Below are 20,105 nucleotides of genomic sequence, written 5' to 3' on the forward strand. Positions count from 1 at the left end.
TGGCCAACAGTAACAATATGGCAGTAAATTTGCAAACACTCTTTAGCACATCTGCCACATAGACCAGGAGTGCCATGTGGGGGCCTGGTCGGAGCTCCATCATCAAAGAAAGGCACCCAAACACCTCACCCCAATATGTACCTATATGTGGACATGTCCAGTTCAAATGTGCAAAGTCTGCAGCTGCCATATGGCATTTAGGGCATTGGGAGGATCTGGTGGGGTCAAGCCTGGCTAGGGAGCTTGGGGTGACATATGTCTTATGTACGAATTTGCAAAAGGAAGTCGTTTATGCCTGTGGTTGGGGAAACTAACTTCGACTGCGACCTGCAGCAGTACCACTCCTTGTCCGTTAGTGGGCAGCCTAAATCTCATCCCCATTTCTGCCTAACCTTTCCATCCTGTGTTGTTTTTATGGTCATACAGGCCCGGTAGATCTTAGAGATCAGTCTCCGCCCTCTGTATCAGAGATTAAGAACATCAACGGAGGAAAATCATCAAGAGCGAATGTGTAAGAGGGAATGTGGGCATCCAGAGTGTCATGCAAGCGCCGCAGAATAAAATGGTCCATATGTGTGGCATTTGCAAATCCAATGTCGTCAGTATGTGAAAGGACATGGCAATCGGGGAAGAGGTCCACTATTGTATGCAAATCACGATGAGTCAATGTGTGTTGTACCACTTTCTCCTGGTCAACTATAGCCGTGGCTTGTTTGCTAACAGTAGCGCAGGTGAGTACAGAGGGCCTCCTCCCCAGGAGTCGGCAGAGTTTCCTTCATGCCCAACATATGCTGGACAAGGTCTGCATGTCAGAATGGTCTAAGTTAAGATACCGTGGCAATAGAGACACCAGGGGAATATCCTCCATCTGGTCACATTCTGGTAGGACTTATGGTAAACAAGCATCTGCATGAAACCAATGGGACATACATTGGCACTGCGCTGCTAGATAGATTTGAAAGTCTGAGACCCAAACCCAACCCTGTCATAGGGAAGCACAAGTGTATCCCACCGCATCTGAGGCCTACTGCCAGCCCAAATAAGGTGCAGCAACAGACCCCGAAGGATAAAGATGACGAACCAGTCGGCCCACAGCAATTATAAAAAGAAGTGGTGACAAGGGGCAGCCCTGGCGCATACCCCTGGTTATGGCAAATGGCTCAGTGACCGAGCCATTCACCCATAACTGGGCCTTTGGATTGGAGTACAGAAGCATAATCAAAGCAGTGAAGTCACGAGGTAGCCCCAGCTTTTGTAGATCACATGAAGTACGGGCCACTCAAAGGAATCAAAGGCCTTCTCTGCTTCGAGCAGGGCAGCAGCCGCTGGCACATATGGGGAGACCCTGTTGAGCACCACAAAAACAGTACGAAGGTTGAAGGATGTGGATCTATGGGAGACGAACCCTGTCTGCATTGGGGAAAGAATTTGATCCAACAACAAGAACAACTGGGTGGCCATCGCCTTTGCAAGGATTTTGTTTTTAAAGTTTAGTAACAAGAGAGGTCTGTAAGAAGTACAGAGGTGAGGGTCCTAACCTGGCTTTACAAGTAATGTGATAACTGCTTCTTGCAGCAGGGGTGGTAAGGCTCCTGCCGGGAGGGCCTCAGCCTACATGTCCAATGGATGCGGGGCAAGGATATGTTTGAATGCCTAATAGAAAACACCTGTAAGGCCACCCAGGCCAGGGGCCTTTGAGCCCTCTATGGAATCAATTGCCTGGATGATTTACTCAGTTGAGATAGTCTCGCTGCAGAATTGTCATTGTGCATCAGTTATCCATACCATCACAATTTCCGCCAGATACTGTGCGTGTGCGTCCGCCTCCCTGTCAAGTCTCGAGGAATACAGCTGTTTATAATATCGAAGAAGCTAGCAGATAATGTTATCGTTAGTAGTGACAAGCCCACCCTGGTCCAGGTGGAGCTCGGAGATGTATTCTGTGCCACGGGTCAGGTGTAGTAGGCGGGCTAACTTGCATACCAGACATTCACTCTCCCCCTATTAGTAGACCCGGTATAACTGGGCCCAGCAGCGCTGTTGTGCCTTGGCTTGGTCAATGTCTTTCAGTTTGGTCTCTATGCTGGAAAAGCTATTGCAGATGTCTCGGAGGACACCAGTGCGTTTGGAGACCCACACTCCCCGGATATATGCCTTAAAGGTGGTCCACAAGGTAGACTGACGAATAACGGAGCCATTATTTAGCTCAAAATATTCAAGTATGGAGTTGTGCAGTTCAGAGTGGAATACTGTGTCCAGGAGAGCAGTGCCAGGAAAGCACCACCTCCTCTCCGGCTTCCCTCCATATGGTACCTTCAACCACATCCCCACTGGAGATTGGTCCAATAAGGTACGCAGGAGATACCAGATATCATCTAGCCACAGGGTAGCATGTGCCGATTTGAACCAGTAGTCTATGCGTGTCCACACCGCATGGGGTGCCGAGTAGAACATGTACTCAGGCATGTTATCGTGTTTGTGGCACCAATAGTCCTTGGGGACATAAGTGTTGCTTATATCATGAAAAACACTCAAAGCTTGTGGTTTTTCGATTGCATCAACGACTATGGAGTCTATTGTTGGATTCAGTCATATTGGGTGGGGATCTCAAAAAGGTACAGTGTCAGAGTCAATGCATCCCATGATGGATGAAAGTTCTTGAAAAAAAGGTAGGAGCATCTACTTTGGGAGCATAAACATTAATCAGTAGAAGGCGCTGTCCAGCCAGCTTGCCCACAAGAATCCTGTAGCGTTCCTTTGTGACAATAAAACAGGCAGTAAGGCTTGAGGGGATACTTTTATGAATGAGTGTACATACTCCCCGTGAATATGTTCTGTAATTAGAGAAATATCTATGTGAGCCCCATGTAGTCACGAAAGTGGGTGTGTCCTGGGGAGAAGTGTCTCCTGTAAGAAAGTGACTTTCACTCCATGTTTATTGAGATATACTGGTCTGCCCATATAGGGGTTGTTTAGGCCTCAGATGTTCTACGTCAAAAATGTGAGCTCTGCCAGGTGATGTCGTCCCCCTGGCGTCGTAGTCATGGTGGAAAAAGTGAATCTGGTATGGTGTGCATGGTGATGACTCTGTCCCCTTCCAAACAGGTGTCATAGTAAAAAAAAAATTACAATACTCACATGAACAGTACCATACCTCCTTCCACCCACACCAGGCACCGAACTACCCAGCGAATCCCAATGAAATCAGAAAAGCAACCAAATACCCTAAGGATTGCCAGTGTGGTATACACCTTGGAAGATGGGCAACGCTACGGGAAATAGAGCCCATGTGATAAGAGATACCTGATGCATAACAGAAAAGCACAGGTTATAGGAGGATCATTCCAGCAAGAAAAATGCAATAGGTATGATAGGGAGATACTGCCCTAGGGCATATGGACAGAGCATAATACACAGGTAGACCAATGCAAGATCAGCTCAGTCAGGAGGGAAAAGATCCATGTTCGTGAGGCATGCAGACCCGGAGGAATGTGCTCTGGTGTGGTTCGCGGGGATGTGGACCTGCCAGTTCCAATTTGTTTACAGAAGGTAATCACCTCTGCCGGGGAGTTGAAGGACTGGGCATTACCATTTGCGTCCACATGCAATCTGGCGGGGTACAGCCTGCCGTATTTCAGTCTTGCTCACAGACTAGGGCTTTAGCATCCTGAAACCTGTGCCTGCCTCTTGCACCGTTAAGATAAAATCAGGATAGGAGAGGGTGGCTCCCTGATATTGCATTGGGCTGCATTCACAAGGCAAGCGTCGTGTTGTGTCCCGATCTCTGTAGTTTAGTAAGCTTGCGACAATGAGACAAGGAGGGGCCCTGGTGGTGGGCGGGAGCCTAAAATTCTATGGGCTCTTGCTACCACAAAAGTGGTTGTGGAGCTTTGGTGGTCAAAGAGTTCTGCAAGGAGATGTTCCACAAACTGATCCGGGTGCACCCCAGGTCTGTAGATTCCGTGATTCCCATGATCCAAATATTATTTCTGAGCAATCTCGCTTCAAGCTCCTCATTTTAAACAGTGAGCACCTTCAGAAGCAGTTCAGTCTTTTTCCAGGCATTTAGTAAGGTACACAGCACCATCCTATAAGCTAGATATACGTTTCTCTGCACTGTCTAGACGAACGTTCAGATGATCAAGCTTCTCCCCCATACGATTCAAGCGGCCGGCCACTGTATGCATCAATGGAGCTTAGACCAGAGCACAGCTCCACTATGATGGTAGCAGCGCCAGTCAGTTGGTCAGTGTGGTGGTTTACGTTGACCTCTACTCCGTGCGAGACATAGATTCTGGTCTTCCAGCCATTTTGGTGCAATCAAATGAGAGTTTATGCTGCATGGGGTCCCCTCTACCGATGAGGTCCAGCACTGTTGGGATATGCGGTTCCAAGGTAAATGTGTATTACTTCAGCCTGGAGCAAGAAATGGTAATGGGAGGCAATATTTGGTGGGCCCCCCCAGGTGCCCAGAGGGGTTACACATGGCGCAGTGCACTCAGGATGGGGGTCTGGAGCTAATCACAGAATAATATCAGAGTGGCCGTCAGGACCCCCAGTATTAAAGGAGCTACTGGCAAATTGCCAGTTAGCATGCGTGACCCAGTATGCACCTGGCGCCTGCCGTGTGCTGCACAAGGTTAGCAATGGAAAGTGCGATTAGACAAGGCATGTACCAAGGGGCAACATGTAATAGAGCATTGAAGCGCCCGGTCTCTAAACGTGGAGTGATGGCCAGCTGGGATAGGTATCTTCTGCTCCAATGCCTAGGGCCTGCAGATTAGTTGAGATAGCTCTGGATGAGAAAGGAGATCAGCAGCCGGGCTGACAGTGCAGGAGAGGCGCAGTGGGCATGCAAAAGGTCGAAATGCCCTCCCCCCACCCCACCAGGAGACTTTCATCAGTGTTCAGCAGGCCTGGCATTTAGGGAAAATAAGGGGGCCAAGAGGCAGGAGGGGAGCCGTGGCCACACTCTTCAAAGATAGGCAGTCATAGCAGCTGATCACTGCAGCCCAATCCCTGCCGCTGATCCAACCAGGCTGAGTAGGCCCCCTTAACACAAAGTGGCCCCCTGCGGAGCCTGCAGCCAGCGCAATGCACAACTTACCAGTGGGCAGATACGCAGCCTAGAGGGGAAGTGCACCATTGCCCCAGGGACCATAGCCAGAATCGGTGAAGTGTCACACTCAGGCCACTCGGCTGGTCTCCGGCATAGGCCTCGGGGTTTGGAGGCATGCGCGTATCACAGAAGAGCCCAGCTGGTAGCCCTCAACAGCAAGGACACACTAGTTGTCATCAATTGCGAGCAGGGGGCCAAGCAAGGCTCGATAGGCTAGCCCCGAGGCTCACCCGTGGCCCCTGTCGCCGCGGGACCTCGGAGGTAAACGCTGGGCCTAACCCACTTGCATACAGTTACTTAGCTCCCCAGTACTGCATCGCCAAGAGGATGGGAATATTCTTATCTGCTTGAAAAGGCACAGCCAGATCTCCTGTTTCTGATGTGGGATGATTACATTTGGGGCCTGTAACCCAGCTTTGAGGGATGCTGGATCTTCACTGCTGCACGGCCATCTTGGTTACCGGTGTGACCACATCCTTTGGATGATGCCACCATAACAGCTGGAACGCCAATGGGTCTGACATGACTCTTAAGCACCTTTCATATGTTTTACCCTGGTAGAGGGCTAGTATTTTTTTTTTAAGATAGGATTTTAAACCCACATGCACAGCATCCCCCTAGATTTCACAACTCTCGACAGGTATCTAATTATGAATATTCAGGCAACTAAGAGGAAGGACAGGAAATATGGCCATTTGCTTGGAAAGAGTGTTGCATTGCTGTGCCCTAGTGATGGTGCCTTGAGAGGAATTATAATAGGGCATGGAGTTCGGGCTAAAGAAACACCTGTTAGTCTCTTTCATGCAAAGGCAGTAATATATTGAGCACAACTTTGGGAGATACAAAAGGGAGATGCGCTGCCTACTCGAGAATTGTTTTGGGGGCAAAGCCTCCCTAGGTTAGCTAAGTGTGCCTCCACCTTTCCTCTTTATAAAGACTTAGGTTGTGAATCAATTATTTATAACAATAGTCTAAAACATTTGATTTATTGGGTAAAGGTTTGAAGCATTACTGCACAAAGATATAGGTCAGCTCTTTGCAATTTTATGAAAGACTGTAAAAACCTCTATTAACATTTGTTTTGTGTGAGAACAATGCTAACCAACTTAGACATGAAAAGGCTCTGGTTTGATTATGGATCAATAAATAGTATTTGGATTGCAATAGTTAAAGGGCAGTATGTCCACTGGTTTAGGGCCCAGATGATTCAGAAGCATGAACTGAAACTGCAGATAGCATGCCTCTCAAAGAACAGCCGTTTTGCGGAAACAGTGTAGGAAAGTGGGATGTGCTTCTTGTTTACCCCCACTTTTTGATTCATGTGATATGGTTTTTGACTTGTCTGACTGGGATCCTGCTAATCAGGACACCAGTGTATCTATTTTCACTATAACCTGTTAGGTCATGTACTTGGGTACACTCCAGATGGATACTGGGGTACCCTTGTCACTCCCTAATATATGGCACCCATGTACCCAGGGCATAGGTACCCCAGAGGCCTCCCTTGGGCTGAAGCAGGTATTATGCCACCCATGAGCGGTCATACAAAATGGAACTATGGCCTGCCATTGCAGCCTGTTTAAGATGGTGCATGCACCACTTATTTTAGATATAGTTTTTTTTCCTCACATGACATCCGTAGCTATAGCAACCACTCGTCCTGGTCCACCTCTGGTGCATATAACTTGGTGGTTCTAATCTCAGCTGGTATTCTTTACGGGGAATGACCGTTTATACGCAACCTGAGCTGACCCAGAGGTTTTAATCACTGGAACTTATCCTATGCCTTAAACTGATCTGATCGAAGAGTGGATCATCCAACAAGTTCCAAAACAACCCAGTATCTGGCCTCTCTCTATATACATTTACCCTCTGTTCTAAAGCTCTGAAATATCTTACAGAGTTCCACCAGGCATTCCAGGTAGGAGGAACCATCTGGCACCACAATTTACAAATCTCTCTCCTAGCCAACAAAATGAAATAAAACACCAATTTGTGTTGCAACCCAATCGGGTCTCACACCGCACCCGACATTGATACAATGTGAAATAAAATAAGAGATGGGCTTACCTCCACGACAGTACCCAGGACCCTAGAAATAGTCTTACCCACATCTCTTCAAAATTCTTGTATCTTGGGGTAGGAGGCGAATACATGGACGTCGTCTGCATTCTGGAAACCACATTTCAGACAACTAGCTTCTCCACCACCCTTTATTCTGGATATTTTAAGGGAGACCAATATATCCTGTGGAGTGTGAAAAAGTGGTTTCTTCGGAGTGCAGCAGATTTAATCAGAGGGTAAAGATGTCTATAGATACTTGCCATAACTCTTTCCGCTCTTCACTTGGCAAGTAATTCTCCCAGACCCGGTATGGCTTTTCCATCTTTTTATCTACTGCAGCCAGAAGATGGTTATACCATTGAGTCACTTCTTTCTTCCTCGGGCCAGATTTAGTAGTTCGTTTTCCATGGGATTATCTTCCAAAAGGGACCAGCGTTGACTTTTACACCAGGATGAAAGCTGATAAAACTTGAATCTAGACAGAGCTCCACTCGTAATATGGCTCCAAAAGTCCCAAGGAAGACATTTATTACCCACTACAACGTCCCTCTAGTGTAAGACTCCAGCCTCTTTTAGTGGCTGGGCTAGAGTGTCCAAAAGGCACTCCGGAGTTCCAGGAGAGTCCCACACAGGTGCCCAATCGCTATAATAGGCAAGTCCCAAGCAGTCTCGACAATCCGACCACAACTTGGCAGCCATACGCAACGTCTTTAGACGGATTGTTTTAAAGAACTTAGGAGAGCCGAATTTATACATGAAGCCTAACTCCACTACCCCGTCTAACATGGCTTTAAACATACAGCCAATCAACGAGTCATCTGGGGTAAGCAATAACATCCTGGAGTTTTTTAATTGGTAAGCCCAACAGTAGAGCTGAAGGTCTGGTAAGCACATGCCCCCTTGCGTTAATTTATGCCCAAGTTTTTTCCAGGACAGCCTGATCCCTTTACCTGCCCAGATAAAGGAGGATATCTTGCCGTGAATTTTAAGAATGCCCGTTTTTGCAAATTCTATTGGGATATTATTAAAAAGATAGGTGTATTTCAGAAAGACACTCATTTTAATCAGGTTAACCCGACCAAAATGGGAGAGAGGTATATTCTGCCATTTTTTTACTAGAACCTCAACCTCCTTCGATACTCTGTCTAGATTAATTTTTGGAATTTCTCTGGGGTCCTGGGTTATTATAACTCCGAGATATCTAAGCTCCCTAGCAAAAATCCCCTCACTTTAGATAGAGGTTTACTATATCTAAGGGTCACTACACTTAAAAACTGTAAGTCACCCCTATAGCAGGCCTTAACAATCCTGAAGGCAGGGTGCTTGGTTCTAAGTGAGAGGGTGCCACTGCATGAGCAGGACAACCCTGCAGCCTATGGAGTCCAGTCTCCTGGGTTAGTACTGCAGCCATGTACAACATATAGAGTGGCATTATGCGACCATGTGATGACCAACTCTAAAACGGCTGAAAGAAACCCTATCATGTTTGGTGTCAAACATTGTGGAACCATACCCTCCACACTGATAACCGGTGTGGGAGGTATGATTCTGTAGTGTAGTTCCTATAACCCTGATAGGCTCTGCGCATTGGAATAACATACACTATAGATTTGACATAGGACTAAGGTTAGTATGTCTCTATCGAGTATACTAAACTTAATTACTTGTGTGTGCCAGCTAACTCAGAGGTCACTAGAAACTTCTCGAATATACAAGAATGGATTAGTCTCTGACAACCGCATAAACATGACAACGTTGTTTCCCTTTAGAATCGTAACAGTCTCAGAATCGTGGAAACAATAGATAACAGTTTCACTCAGTCAATCTTGCATGCTTCGTTTTTACAGAGTTGCACAGAAATAGAGAGACAGGTGTTCCAATAAAAGGGTTTATTGAACAGTCTTATTTCTCATGCAAGAGATATGAATTGCTACAATCGTAAGACAGACTGCGAAGTACAATATGTACGAGGTTAGCAGTAAGATAAAATAATACTGCTATAGCATGGTTTGTAGCTATGACCTATATTAATCAAAATACATACATAAATAACATAATGCTAAAATGTGATACTCATCTGATGCTTCTAAATTGTTCTACTCCAGTGTACCTAACCTAAGTTCAGTACGAGGTTTGAAGTAGGTGCTGTTTCTAAAGTATAGTTAGCTATATTTTAGTTTACTACAATAATCAAACTGGAGGGAGAAAGAAGAGTCTCTGATCCACTCAGCTTCCTTTTCTCAAGTATCTCAAAAATCAATGGGGGAGTGGATCACTAGTCCCAAAAGAACCAGGGTGTGCAAAGGCAGTACATGGTACTGTTAAGAAACCCTCAATCACGTTTTTCAGGGATCGATTTAAGCGGTATATTTTTGTTCTCCGCTCTGTTGTTAACAACGTGGCAGCATCATCATTGGGTTAATGCAATGCTACCTCCACCTGGAGGTCGTCCCACTGGTTGTTTTAGTAGTGATCGTAGAAAGAAAAAAGTGTGTTCAAGTGAAGTGACATGTGGTGAAAAAATAATTAAAAATCCTGTAGAGCCAGTAAAATGTCTTTAATTGCACTGGATACAAGGAAGTTATAATAGATCTTCGGTGTGCACTCAGAGACTAGTTATGGTCCAGTGCACTATAAAAAGGTGTCCATAAAAAAGGTCGACATGTTTCAGCCCTTTTAAATGCCCCGAAGGGTCAAGTGGGCTTTCTTCAGGACCTAAACGGTGAAGGAGACCCTAGTATTCAGGGGGTCTTCCAGTGAAAGAAGGGGAGGGATATAGAGTTTTTAATCCCAAGTATATCTGTTCAATTTGAACCTATAGTCATGATTCGGATCAATGTAGGGTAGGGAGGAGGGTAGAGGAATAACAAATAACAGGCCATGTTAAAAATGTACTCAATAGAATACAGACATTGCCTGTTTGTGTCAAACATTATAACAATTAGAAAATGTTATAACAACTAAAAAATGGCAATTCTTTGGAGGTGAGTGACTACAAATATATCCACTGTTCATGGCAAAATTCGTCCCTCCTTCCAGCAAGAATAAGAAGACACACAATCCATTTTGTCATACGATTTGAGTTAATAAACACACTTAATGGTGGCGTTCTAAGTGGTGAACATTGTTTTGCATATGCCAGCAACCCCAATGTTTTGTTACTAAGGCAAGTTATCATACGACACCAGACATTATACGTTTCTCATTTCATTACATATCCAAAGAGAGGGGTTCTCGATATAGAGGAGAAAGGGGTTCATGGTATAAGAGGGCCGTATGTGGCATCAAAGGGAAACGTGCCATATTAGCATACTGGTATTCAGAGAGTAAGATGTCATATTAGTGCGCTTTAAGACTTCATAAAGAGGGGAGCATACGGTGTTTTAGCTATCAAGACTGTGAATGTCAACAGAGCTCCGATGTCAAAACTATGTGTTAAGGGGTCACGAGATGGAAGGCGCGTTACTTGTATAAGTGACTACTCGTATGGAAACCTCTAGAATAAACCAATCTGATAATGGGAGCTTGCCTGCCAAATATTACGCATTGTTATTTCATGGGGTAGATAGCGCGCAAAACTAGGGGGAGCAAGACAGGCATAGTGACAAGGCACAAAAAGCAAGAAACACACTCGTTCGTACCGGTTTCCCGTTATTGAGGGTAACAGCGGGTGTATATGAGGTGGTCGCTCACGCTCTTTAAAAGAAAAAGTAGAGGGAGAAAGGGGAGGTACATGAAACAGTTTTCTAAATAATACGTTACGGTTGTTCTCTTTTGTTAGGTATACTCTATTTACCATCAATACTGTGTTTACCAACATTTTTGATTTATGCAACTAACACAAATGTCCTTTTCATGACGAGGTATTATGACATTATTTGGCTGATGACACCGTTATTACAACTCTATACCGTGTCAGTAACATAACGCAACAGCTACGATTTATCTGATTTGAGTACTTTTCTCTCTCCTACCTCTTTGAGTGCACAAACTTGAATTTATGTGAAAATTAATGTAATTTTCTCTCCCCTTTGACACAACATTAAGAAATAATTATACTTATGAGGTTGTGCTTATAACAACAACATCACTGTAAATTTGGGACTACAAATCCCCCTTTCCCATCGGACAAATATTATCCACTACGAGTCCGTTTTTTGTTTCTATGCCCTCTCTGCCTCCTTAAAATCTTACTATACAGGCACCCGTACTATTACCGGGTCAAAGAGGGCAGAGTCAGCACTGGACGAAGTCACACGCGGAAGAGGTGAGAAGAACGAGAGACCACACTTCTAACCGTAACGTATTATTTAGAAAACTGTTTCATGTACCTCCCCTTTCTCCCTCTACTTTTTCTTTTAAAGAGCGTGAGCGACCACCTCATATACACCCGCTGTTACCCTCAATAACGGGAAACAGGTACGAACGAGTGTGTTTCTTGCTTTTTGTGCCTTGTCACTATGCCTGTCTTGCTCCCCCTAGTTTTGCGCGCCATCTACCCCATGAAATAACAATGCGTAATATTTGGCAGGCAAGCTCCCATTATCACATTGGTTTATTCTAGAGGTTTCCATACGAGTAGTCACTTATACAAGTAACGCGCCTTCCATCTCGTGACCCCTTAACACATAGTTTTGACATCAGAGCTCTGTTGACATTCACAGTCTTGATAGCTAAAACACTGTATGCTCCCCTCTTTATGAAGTCTTAATGCGCACTAATATGACATCTTACTCTCTGAATACCAGTATGCTAATATGGCACGTTTCCCTTTGATGCCACATACGGCCCTCTTATACCATGAACCCCTTTCTCCTCTATATCGAGAACCCCTCTCTTTGGATATGTAATGAAATGAGAAACGTATAATAAGAGAGATGTCTGGTGTCGTATGATAACTTGCCTTAGTAACAAAACATTGGGGTTGCTGGCATATGCAAAACAATGTTCACCACTTAGAACGCCACCATTAAGTGTGTTTATTAACTCAAATCGTATGACAAAATGGATTGTGTGTCTTCTTATTCTTGCTGGAAGGAGGGACGAATTTTGCCATGAACAGTGGGTATATTTGTAGTCACTCACCTCCAAAGAATTGCCATTTTTTAGTTGTTATAACATTTTCTAATTGTTATAATGTTTGACACAAACAAGCAATGTCTGTATTCTATTGAGTACATTTTTACATTTTTAACATGGCCGGTTATTTGTTATTCCCTCTACCCTCCTCCCTACCCTACATTGATTCGAATCATGACTATAGGTTCAAATTGAACAGATATACTTGGGATTAAAAACTCTATATCCCTCCCCTTCTTTAACTGGAAGACCCCCTGAATACTAGGGTCTCCTTCACCGTTTAGGTCCTGAAGAAAGCCCACTTGACCCTTCGGGGCATTTAAAAGGGCTGAAACATGTCGACCTTTTTTATGGACACCTTTTTATAGTGCACTGGACCATAACTAGTCTCTGAGTCCACACCGAAGATCTATTATAACTTCCTTGTATCCAGTGCAATTAAAGACATTTTACTGGCTCTACGGGATTTTTAATTATTTTTTCACCACATGTCACTTCACTTGAACACACTTTTTTCTTTCTACGATCACTACTAAAACAACCAGTGGGACGACCTCCAGGTGGAGGTACCATTGCATTAACCCAATGATGATGCTGTCACGTTGTTATTAACAGAGCGGAGAACGAAAATATACCGCTTAAATCGATCTCTGAAAAACGTGATTGAGGGTTTCTTAACAGTACCATGTACTGCCTTTGCACACCCTGGTTCTTTTGGGACTAGTGATCCACTCCCCCATTGATTTTTGAGATACTTGAGAAAAGGAAGCTGAGTGGATCAGAGACTCTTCTTTCTCCCTCCAGTTTGATTATTGTAGTACTCGAGCAGCGCACAGCTGTGGGAGTTCTCCCTAAAACTTTTTATACCTTTCCCGTTGAAGACAATCATGGCCGAAAACTTAGGCTTGAGTTACTCCACGGAAGTAATTAATGCAATTCTGTCCCTTCCCTCACTGTTGCAAGATAAAGATCTGACACAAACCCTAGCTCAAACCACCGATTGGGACAAACTGTCAGAAACCAAAAAAGAACAAGTGCGTACAGCCATTCATGGCGTCATTAGGACTATCTGCGTGCCAATGCGGCACCAAAAGGACTCTGGGTTAATAACGCTCCACGAATCTTCCTACAAGACCTGGTCTTTCGCAAAGACTGGTCCTCCATCTCCTGGAAGTGCACTAGAGATTACTTATTCCTTATAATTAAAACAGCAACGAGACTTAAAGATGAACTCACGATCAAAATCCAAGTGATGGAAACGAAACTTAAGGGCATGGTACACCTTACAGTATACAAGAAAAGGTTGGAAGAAATTAATAAAGAAATCAATGAAACCAAAGATTACATCACACAGAACAAAATACAAAAACTTGGGAAGGACCTGAAGAAATTCTCAATGGAACGAATGCACCCTTATAGCGCAGAAGATTACAAGGTCCCAGATGACATGTTTGACAACTCAAGTAACTCCAGTATGGGCTCCTCAACTAATGTCTCTGATTGGAGTGGTGAGGAGTCTTACACACCAAGAAGAAACAGAGGCCAGTACAGACGCCAAAATAGAAGAAGACCCAATACCTGGTTTAATCCCTATTTTGGCGCACAACCACATCCAATACCCTACCCGCCATTCAACCCCAATCTCCCAGGCTGGGCAAATCCTTTTCACCCAGGCCCTCTAACAATGGGAACCCCAGCCATGTCAGATATGGGACATAATTATACACATAGACCCCCTTTTTTAGGGAGAGGCCAGACCACCAACAGGTCGAAACGCAAGGGAGTCACCTGGTCAGACCAACAACGCCAAGTTCACACAAGGAGCATGACGAGCGCGAAAACAGGGACCAGCGCAACAACCTCATCTTCAACTTAACCAATATCACACTCACAAGAGAACAAGAAAATTTTCTCAATAAGGGTCTTAGCTATGTCCCCACGCCACCTTTGGATATCTTCAGACTCCAATGTGAAATGGCTGAATTCTGCAGAAAAATCAAACTGAAAGCTTTCTTTAATAACCAGGATGAAATAACCAGAGACGGCGATACGACACTTCGTCGCAAATCAAACTTCTGTCCTTTGAATCACCAGGTTCCAGTGGAAGTTTTAGCCTTCGAACAGGCGATAATGAAGGAAGTAGAAGACCTTAAAGATCAGACAAATAAACCCTTCATGAACATTTCCAATTCTGAACAGAGAGCACTGGATACACTATGACAAAATGATGAGTTAGTAATAAAACCAGCTGACAAAGGCGGAGGCATTGTGCTACTTAGCAAGGAAGGGTATCACCTGCAATGCATTGAACTACTCTCTGATAAGAAATTTTACCAAGTCATTCTCATAGATCCCACCTCGCGCTTACAAAATACCATTACAATAATGGTTGATGAAGCTGAAACCAACAACTGGATCTCGAAGACTGAGACTGACTTTCTGGTAACAAATACACCCAGGATGCAGTACTTCTATTCCCTTCCCAAGATTCATAAAGAACGACGACCACCACCTGGACGCCCCATTGTGTCCGGGATAGGCTCTCTCCTAGAACCTTTATCACAATTTGATGACCACTACTTGAGACCACTAGTACAACAGACCCCTACCTATCTGAAGGACACCAAAGACCTTCTGAATCTTCTTCAAGATCTACAATACTCAGAGGACAGCATGTTACTAGTTGGTCTCGATGTCGAAAGCTTGTATACCAGCCTTCCGCAACAAAAAACTCTGGAAACTTTAGAGACGTTACTGTTCAACCAGCAATGGGAGCATAGAACACCGAGACATTTGGTTCTCGAATGTTGCAGGCTAGCGCTTACTGAGAATCCCTTCGAGTACAACAAGATCATGTACAAACAGTGCCATGGTACTTCCATGGGTAGAACCTTTGCGCCGAGCGTAGCGGGGCTCTACGTTAGTGATTTCGAGGCTAACCACATTCATGACACTTCCAACCCTTTCCTGAGCCACATCGTCTTCTGGAAACGCTATATAGACGACGTTCTCCTAATATGGGAAGGTAACAGTGAAAATCTGGCTGAATTCCACCAATGGCTCAACACCAGGGATGAGTGGCTGAAGTTCACATACACAGCAAGCCCCAACAAACTGGATTTTTTGGATGTTACAATCTTTATTGAAAATGACAGAACTTACTTTAAACCAACTGCCAAAAACAGCCTTCTGTCATACAAAAGTTTTCATCCACGCCCGATGAGAGAGAACCTTCCTTATGGACAATTCCTTAGGTTAAGACGAAACTGTAGCAACATCCAAGACTACAAGAATCAAGCGAAGGAACTCAGCGAAAAACTCCGAATCATGGACTACCCCACCAACATCATCAAAAGATGTCAGAAGAGGGCAAGAAACCAACAAAGAGATACCCTCCTAGGCACCACAATTAAGGAACCAACAGTAGACCTAGTCACCTGCGTGAGTACCTACAGCACAGTGACAAACAATGTCAAAAAAATCATTAACAAGAACTGGAGAATCCTTACTTCTGGATCCCTTAAATGGCCATAACCTAGGTTCTCAAACAAAAGAACCAGAAATTTAAAAGACTTACTAGTACACACAAGACCACCAGAAAAACCAGCCGTTATGGTTCCACAGGGACTTTGGAATAACACACCTGTAACGGGACATTTCCCATGTGGGTCTTGTTCCGTTTGCCATTTAACAACGGAAACTAAGACTTTACAACTGTTACCCAATCTAAAATGGACAATAAGATTTCACACCAACTGTAATACCACCCATGCTGTCTACATGATTACCTGTCCATGCGGTTTACGCTACATCGGAATGACGTGTCGCAAAGTCAAACAAAGACTTTGCGAGCACCGGAGTAACATCAAGTGTAAAAAAAGCACAACCAAGATGAGCACTCACTATTTGGAGAGAGGGCACACTGTTAACGACCTACAATGGGTTATTTTAGAAACTCTAACCATTAAGAACAACAATGCTGAAAAAGTATTGTTCGAGAAAGAACAAAGATTGGTCTACCGCCTTCAGACACATATACAAGGACTGAATGACAATATACCATGGCTGAGCATCAAGAAGTAATGAGACTCCATTGTGACAACTACACAAATGTAACCTTATTGATATTTTTTAATTGATACGGATGCAAGTTACACATGAGGTCTGTATGGTAATATACTAAACTGCAGAATCAATAACTTATGTGAACTCATGTAACTTAACTGCTATTTATCTATGAGAACTGCATGCAGGTTTTGTTCTCTTTTGTTAGGTATACTCTATTTACCATCAATACCGTGTTTACCAACATTTTTGATTTATGCAGCTAACACAAATGTCCTTTTCATGACGAAGTATTATGACATTATTTGGCTGATGACACCGTTATTACAACTCTATACCGTGTCAGTAACATAACGCAACAGCTACGATTTATCTGATTTGAGTACTTTTCTTTCTCCTACCTCTTTGAGTGCACAAACTTGAATTTATGTGAAAATTAATGTAATTTTCTCTCCCCTTTGACACAACATCAAGAAATAATTATACTTATGAGGTTGTGCTTATAACAACAACATCACTGTAAATTTGGGACTACAAATCCCCCTTTCCCATCGGACAAATATTATCCACTATGAGTCCGTTTTTTGTTTCTATGCCCTCTCTGCCTCCTTTAAATCTTACTATACAGGCACCCGTACTATTACCGGGTCAAAGAGGGCAGAGTCAGCACTGGACGAAGTCACACGCGGAAGAGGTGAGAAGAACGAGAGACCACACTTCTAACCGCAACGTATTATTTAGAAAACTGTTTCATGTACCTCCCCTTTCTCCCTCTACTTTTTTTTTTAAAGAGCGTGAGCGACCACCTCATATACACCCACTGTTACCCTCAATAACGGCAAACAGGTACGAACGAGTGTGTTTCTTGCTTTTTGTGCCTTGTCACTATGCCTGTCTTGCTCCCCCTAGTTTTCCGCGCTATCTACCCCATGAAATAACAATGCGTAATATTTGGCAGGCAAGCTCCCATTATCAAATTGGTTTATTCTAGAGGTTTCCATACGAGTAGTCACTTATACAAGTAACGCGCCTTCCATCTTGTGACCCCTTAACACATAGTTTTGACATCGGAGCTCTGTTGACATTCACAGTCTTGATAGCTAAAACACTGTATGCTCCCCTCTTTATGAAGTCTTAATGCGCGCTAATATGACATCTTACTCTCTGAATACCAGTATGCTAATATGGCACGTTTCCCTTTGATGCCACATACGGCCCTCTTATACCATGAACCCCTTTCTCCTCTATATCGAGAACCCCTCTCTTTGGATATGTAATGAAATGAGAAACGTATAATAAGAGAGATGTCTGGTGTCGTATGATAACTTGCCTTAGTAACAAAACATTGGGGTTGCTGGCATATGCAAAACAATGTTCACCACTTAGAACGCCACCATTAAGTGTGTTTATTAACTCAAATCGTACGACAAAATGGATTGTGTGTCTTCTTATTCTTGCTGGAAGGAGGGGCGAATTTTGCCATGAACAGTGGGTAAATTTGTAGTCATTCACCTCCAAAGAATTGCCATTTTTTAGTTGTTATAACATTTTCTAATTGTTATAATGTTTGACACAAACAAGCAATGTCTGTATTCTATTGAGTACATTTTTAACATGGCCTGTTATTTGTTATTCCCTCTACCCTCCTCCCTACCCTACATTGATTCGAATCATGACTATAGGTTCAAATTGAACAGACATACTTGGGATTAAAAACTCTATATCCCTCCCCTTCTTTCACTGGAAGACCCCCTGAATACTAGGGTCTCCTTCACCATTTAGGTCCTGAAGAAAGCCCACTTGACCCTTCGGGGCATTTAAAAGGGCTGAAACATGTCGACCTTTTTTATGGACACCTTTTTATAGTGCACTGGACTATAACTAGTCTCTGAGTGCACACCGAAGATCTATTATAACTTCCTTGTATCCAGTGCAATTAAAGACATTTTACTGGCTCTACGGGATTTTTAATTATTTTTTCACCACATGTCACTTCACCCTATATTTTAGTTTAGCCAAGAGTTGCCAAAAGTTTCTCTAAGTTCTAGTCAGCTCCATACCGGAGAAAGAGAGAGGATGGAATTTATTTTCTGGACTCGATAGTCTAACCCCCGCAAGGGAAGTCAGAGAGCACTGGAGCTGGATTCTCTGTGAGGAGGATGGCAGCGTCAGGTCAGTTTATCAGGCTGGAATCGATCTCCTTCCGAACTTGCCGTGGCGAACCGCGTAGTCTGGGTTGGATCATATCCTCCGGGAACCGCAATTTGCCAAGACAAGTGCTGATATATTTATACCTTGAAGGTGTCTAGGAATGCCAGTATTGACGTAAAAGTCGGGCAGAGGAACGTCATGAATGAACCCCTAAGGAATAGATGTTCATGCATACTTAATGAGTTCTTGGAGAAATCAATATTCAAGCTGAGGGAAATTCCTAGAGGCTTATGGGTCTGGTTTTCCAAGAATTTGTTGTGACGTGGATGGACGGATGTAGGTGGTCATGCCTGTATTTGGTTTGTACGGACAATGTCCAAATATGGGCCGTATTTCTATGTCCAAATAAGGGCAATGTGAATTGTACCTATATAAGGGCATAAATCGGGACACCTATATACGGAATCTAAATCTGCACACAACAATTCCACCCCTCGAAACGAGCTTTGTGAGGTCTCTGGTGTTCTTGGTGCAAGCCTTCTAGTCCAGGGCAGCCCAAAAGGGTTGCTGCCAACCAAAGACACATTTCTGCCCTCCTGCTGCTGAGCCAGACTAGAGCAGGGGAAGGCAGAACAATAGGCATCCTGTCACAGGGAGGTGTAACCACCTCCCAGACAGGATTTAGTGTATTAGGCCTGGGTGGGTGCACTTGCCAGCAACCGAAAGTCTGCATGAGGGGCACATTTGGTGTCCCTGTGCATAGTCCAGTTCAAACCAGTCCTGGGAGCCGTTGGCTCATGCTCTGGCACAAAACTGGACAAAGGACATGGGAGTAACCTCCCCACTGTCCAGACCCTCCCCTGGGAGAGTCCCCTGAATCGGTCCAACCCTCTTCCGTGGTTACAAAAGGGCTTACCTGGCTGTAGGACCCTAGATTCGACGTGGACAAGATTCTGAACCAGAAACCACTGACCTTTGACCGTCTGGGTGCTTCTGAAGCATCGTCTGTGCCTGTGCACCATAAAGGCTCCATGCAGGACCTGTGGATCATCGAGGACAACCGAAGATATCTCCCTTGGAGTGAAGGAGTCACTCTCCTGCAATGCAGGCACCACATCACGATTGACCGCTCTGCTGCTCCTGAGATCCTACGGACTCCGAAGGCTCCAGCAACACATGTCCGAGCTGCCTGCTCACCAAGTTTGAGGTCAGAATCCCTCATGGGTCTGCAATACTCATACCCCTGTGCCCCGCGTTAATTTGCAAGTGAATATGCTTGTTGGCGTTTCCCAAACAAGTGCACTGGGCTCCAAGTAACTCCAACCTCTGGCACCATTTCCTACAAAGAACTTCGGCCTCCTCGCACCGAGTGTTTTCCGTGGGCTGTTGCTTTGTGAAACTGCTTGAGGTCCCCTTGCGACTCCTGTGCCTTCGGGCTGTGGGTCTCCTTGAGGGTCAACTTGGCTTTTCTTGGGCTCCCTGGTTACTCCAGGCTTGCCCTGACTCAACTGTTTTGGTGAGTCTCCTGGACCTTGCTGGTCCGAACCGTAACCTTCTTCAACCTTCTGCGTGGGTTTCCGTTGCCAAGGCTTGTTGTTGCTCCAGCCTGACACCGACCCCTCAGTAC

General features: G+C 44.5%; 1 protein-coding gene across 2 annotated transcripts in view; it reads right to left on the reverse strand.

Annotated features, from left to right (window-relative positions):
* Positions 1-20,105, reverse strand: part of FOXR1 (forkhead box R1) — a 46,223-nt gene that overhangs the window by 15,883 nt on the left and 10,235 nt on the right. The gene's annotated exons all lie outside the window — the stretch shown is intronic.

Source organism: Triturus cristatus, chromosome 3_1 (genome assembly GCF_964204655.1).
Source record: "Triturus cristatus chromosome 3_1, aTriCri1.1, whole genome shotgun sequence".
Classification (NCBI taxonomy): domain Eukaryota; kingdom Metazoa; phylum Chordata; class Amphibia; order Caudata; family Salamandridae; genus Triturus; species Triturus cristatus.